At 40.6% G+C, this 5581-nt stretch overlaps 1 pseudogene; it reads right to left on the bottom strand.

Annotated features, from left to right (window-relative positions):
• Nucleotides 1-4940: 4940 nt before the first annotated feature.
• LOC137775825 (metallothionein-1 pseudogene) lies at nucleotides 4941-5111 on the bottom strand (annotated as a pseudogene).
• Nucleotides 5112-5581: the final 470 nt, after the last annotated feature.

The following is a 5581-nucleotide window of genomic DNA, read 5'->3' as shown; positions in this document are numbered from 1 at the left end:
TGCAATTTTCAAGCATCCCAGGTGAATAACAGAAAGGTAGCAAATTGAAGCTGAGGCTTACATTTTCTTAAGCTGGAGTTCCTAAAGTTCTAGTCATATTTTTAAAGAACGATAAATTAGATGTCATTAAAACTAAAAACTTCTGCTCTTTGAAGACCACATTTAGTAAAATCAAAAAGCAAACCACAGACTGGGAGAAAATATTCACAAATACATATATCTGATAAAGAACTCGTATCTCAAATACTTATAATTCAATAAGAAGACAAACAACCCAATTTAAACATGGGCAAAGTATTTGAGCAGACATTTCTCAGAAGATATATGAGTGGCCAATAAACACATGGCAGTATGCACAACATCACTAGTTATTAGAGTAATGCAAATTAAAACACAGTGAAATACAATCACACACCTACTAGAATGGCTAAAATTCAAAGGAGTGATAGCATCAAGTGTTGACAAGGATGTGGAGCAGCCAGTGCTTTCACACATTGCTGGTGGGAATGTAAAATGGTACACCCACTTTGGATAACAACTTGGCAGTTTCTCATAAGGTTAAATATATACTCACCATATTATCTAGCAATTCCACTTCTATATATGTGCCCAATAAAAATGAAACATATCCACACAAAGATTTAAATATGAATGTTAATGATCTAAAGGGACAGGAGAAATCCCCACGTGATTAGGTAGGACGTGAGGGGGAAGGAGGGGAAGAGGAAAAGTGGAGGTGGGATGGGACCGGCACCCCTGAGGGGTGGCTGGGGAAGGGGAGGGGTTCCCACTATCAGAGGGGCCCACCCACAGTGCAGGGATCAGTGGGGACAGGGAGGGACCTTCAGGGGATTGGGGAATTGGAGGGGAACTCAGCCAGTATTTCCCCCGCCCACTTGGGCCCTGGAGAGTCTGCTGGGGTCCCGGGCCTGAACCTCCGCCTTCCAGAGCCCCCTCCATCGGCACTGAGCCTAAGCCCTGCCCCTGCACTCCCTCCAGGGCCCTTTCCAGCCACATAGGTCCTGAGCCTAGGCCCTGCCTCCACGAAAGTCCGCGCCCCCCCCCGTCCCCACTGTGCCAAGGGCTTTTCTGGCCTTTCTTTTTTTTTTTATTCTTTGTTATTGTTCTGCTCTTTTTTTTTCTTTTTTCTTTCTTTCTTTCTTTCTTTCTTTTTTTTTTTTTTTTGCCACGCCGCACAGCTTGCGAGATCCTGGTTCACAGGCCAGGAGTTGGGCCTGAGCTCCTGTGGTGGGAATGCCGAGTCCAAACCGCTGGACTAACAGAGAACTTCAGACCCCAGGGAATATTAATCGGTGTGAGGTCTCCCAGAAGTCTTCATCTCGGCACCAAGACCCAGCCCTACCCATCTGCCTGCAGACTCCACTGCTGGACGCCTCAGGCCAAACAACCAGTAAGACAGGAACACAGCCCCACCCATCAAAAAAATGAGATGACAAAAAAATATGTTACAGACGAAGAAGCAAGGTAAAAGCCTACAAGACCAAATAAATGAAGAGGAAATAGGCAACCTACCTGAAAAAGAATTCAGAGTAATGATAGTAAAGACGATCCAAAATCTCGGAAATAGAATGGAGGCACGGATTGAGAAGAAATGTTTAACAAGGACCTAGACGAACTAAAGAACAAAGGAATAGTGATGAACAGCACAATAACTGAAATGAAAAATACACTAGAAGGAATCAATAGCAGAATAACTGAAGCAGAAGAATGAATAAGTGAGCTGGAAGATAGAATGGTGGAAATAACAGCCAAGGAGCAAAATAAAGAAAAAAGAATGAAAAGAATTGAACCTAGAAGAAATGGACAAATTCTTAGAGAGGTACAACTTTCCAAGACTGAATCAGGAAGAATTAGAAAATATAAACAGACCAATCACAAGTAATGAAATTGAAACTGTAATTAAAAATCTTCCAGCAAATAAAAGTCCAGGACCAGACGGCTTCACAGGCTAATTCTATCAAACATTTAGAGAAGAGATAACACCTATCCTTCTCAAACTCTTTCAAAAAATTGCAGAGAGAGGAACACTCCCAAACTCGTTCTACAAGGCCACCACCACCCTGATACCAAAACTGTATAAAGATATCACGAAAAAAGAAAATTACAGGCCAATATCACTGATGAACGTAGACGCAAAAATCCTCAACAAAATTCTAGCAAACAGAATCCAACAACACATTAAAAGGATCATACACCATGATCAAGTGAGATTTATCCCAGGCATGCAAGGATTCTTCAATATAAACAAATCAATCAGTGTGATACACCATATTAACAAACTGAAGAATATAAACCATATGATCATCTCGGTAGATGCAGAAAAAGCTTTTGACAAAATTCAACACCCATTTATGATAAAAACTCTCCAGAAAGTGGGCATAGAGGGAACCTACCTCAACATAATATAAAGGCCATATATGACAAACCCACAGCAAACATCATTCTCAATGGTGAAAAACTGAAAACATCTCCTCTAAGATCAGGAACAAGACAAGAATGTCCACTCTCACCACTATTATTCAACAAAGTTTTGGAAGTCCTAGCCATAGCAATCAGAGAAGAAAAAGAAATAAAAGGAATACAAATTGGAAAAGAAGAAGTAAAACTGTCACTGTTTGCAGATGACATGATACTATACATAGATAATCCTAAAGATGCCACCAGAAAACTACTAGAGGTAATCAATGAATTTGGTAGAGTTGCAGGATACGAAACTAATGCACAGAAATCTCTTGCATTCCTATACACTAACAATGAAAGATCAAAAAGAGAAATTAAGGAAACAATCCCATTCACCGTTGCAACAAAAAGAATAAAAAACCTAGGAATAAACCTACCTAAGGAGGTAAAAGATCTGTATTCAGAAAACTATAAGATACTGATCTTTTTTGACCCACCTCCTAGAGTAATGAAAATAAAAACAAAGATAAACAAATGAGACCTAATGAAACAAAAGCTTTTGCACAGCAAAGGAACCCCTAAACAAGACAAAAAGACAACCCTCAGAATGGGAAAAAATATTTGCAAATGAAGCAACTCACAAAAGATTAATCTCCAAAGTATACAAAGCAGCTCAATATGAAGAAAACAAACAACTCAATCAAAAAATGGGCAGAAGACCTAAATAGACATTTCTCCAAAGAAGACATACAGATGGCCAAGAGGCACATGAAAAGCTGCACAACATCACTAAGCATTAGAGAAATGCAAATCAAAACTACAATGAGGTACCACCTCAAACCGGTTAGAATGGGCATCATCAGAAAATCTACAAACAATAAATGCTGGAGAGGGTGTGAAGAAAAGGGAACCCTCTTGCACTGTTGGTGGGAATGCAAATTGATACAACCACTATGGAGAACAGTATGGAGGTTCCTTAAAAAACTAAAAATAGAACTACCAGCAATCCACTACTGGGCATATACCCTGAGAAAACCATAATTCAAAAAGGCATACGGGGGCTTCCCTGGTGGCGCAGTGGTTAAGTATCCGCCTGCCAGTGCAGGTGACACGGGTTCAAGCCCTGGTCCAGGAAGAACGCACATGATGTGGAGCAGCTAAGCCCATGTGCTACAACTACTGAGCCTGCGCCCTAGAGCCTGTGAGCCACAACTACTGAGCCCGCGTGCCACAACTACTGAAGCCCGCATGCCTAGAGCCTGTGCTCCACAAGAGAAGCCACCGCAATGAGAAGCCTGTGCACCGCAACAAAGAGTAGCCCCTGCTCGCCTCAACTAGAGAAATCCGGCGCAGCAACAAAAACCCAACACAGCCAAAAATAAATAAATTAATTAAAAAAAAAAAGATGTGTACCCCGGTGTTCATTGCAGTACTATTTACAATAGCGAGGACATGGAAACAAGTTCAATGTCCATCGACAAATGAATGGATAAAGAAGATGTGCTACCTGTATACAATGAAATATTACTCAGTCATAAAAGGGAACGAAATTGGGTCATTTGTAGAGATGTGGATGGACCTAGAGTCTGTCATATAGAGTGAAGCAAGTCAGAAAGACTAAAAACAAATATTGTATATTAACACATATATGTGGAATCTAGAAAAATGATACAGATGAATCTATTTGCAGGGCAGGAAAAGAAACACAGTTGTAGAGAATGGACATGTGGACAGAGTGGGGGAAGGGGAGGGTGGGACGAATTGGGAGATTATGATTGACATATATACACTACCAGGTGTAAAATAGATAGCTAGTGGGAACCTGCTGCACAGCACAGGGAGCTCAGCTCCGTGCTGTGTGATGACCTAGATGGGTGGGATGGGGGGGGGGGTGGGCGGGAGGTACAAGAGGGAGGGATTATATATATAAACATAGCTTATTCACTTCATTGAAACTAACACAACCTTGTAAAGCAACTATGTTCCAGTAAAAAAAAAGTTAATAGAAAAAATGAATGTTAATAACAATTTTATTCACAATGAGCAAAAACTGGAAACAGAATCTATCAACAGGTGACTATATAAACAAATTTTAGTGGAACTAATGAAATTGGAACTGTATTGGAACTACTCAGTAATTATAAGGAATGAACTATTAATGTACATCAACCTGGAGACATTTGAAAACTTTTCTTTAGTTACAAATGACACAAAAATTACATACCATATGATTCCATTTATTTGAAATTTTGAAACAGGAAAAATAATCCACGGTGGCGGAAAGCAGAATCATGTTTATGTTTCGCGGGGGGGGCGGTTAGAGAGAAAATGACAGCAAAGGGATATGAGTGAACTTGGGGGGTAATAAAGTTTTTTTTTAAGGAATCTAGATGAGCTTACTGTCCTTCAAATATTTTATAGAAAAAGGAATGTAGCAATCCGGTTAGGGTAGCATAAAAAAAAAAAATGCAGGTTTGTACGCGGTGCTGTTTACATCCGGGAGCGGGATCTGCCTGGCATCAGGGGCAGCGGTTGCACTTGTCCAGTGCGGCTGTGCAGACACAGCCATGGGTACGCTTGGCACAGCCCATGGGGCAGCAGGAGTGGCAGCCCTTCTTGCAGGAGGTGAGTTTGCAGGAGTTAGCACAGGTGCAGGCTCCACCAGTGGAACGGGAGCAGCTGGGGTCCATTTCAAGCCGAGGTGATGCCAGAGGTCCAAAGCAGTGGCAGAGAGGCATTTGGGCTGGTGCAAGGTTTGTACAAAGTTTCCTTTATTTTAATTGGAGTAGTAGTTACGTGGGTACGCTTTCATTAAAATGTACCAAACAATACACTTACATGAATGTATTTTATCATATGTAAATATCAATAAAGTTGATTTAAACTGTAAACCCCCGAAGTATATAGTATATGTACCTCTAAATATAAAATCTAATTCCCAATTTATACTCCCCTCCCTCAGGAGCACATAAACATATCTTTTTTTTTTAACGTATCTTTTATCTACACTGATAACAATACTGCAGGTGATAAACCCTTTAAAATTTTATTCCATTTGCTACACAGAAAGAGGTATCTAACTGGCTTGCATTGCCCAGATATTAGTGACTTGTCTGAAATGCTAACTTTTAAAGGACAAACAAAGGAAGAGAAACCAACT

Source organism: Eschrichtius robustus, chromosome 13, assembly GCF_028021215.1.
Source record: "Eschrichtius robustus isolate mEscRob2 chromosome 13, mEscRob2.pri, whole genome shotgun sequence".
NCBI lineage: Eukaryota > Metazoa > Chordata > Mammalia > Artiodactyla > Eschrichtiidae > Eschrichtius > Eschrichtius robustus.
This window is presented reverse-complemented; position numbering and strand designations above follow the sequence as displayed.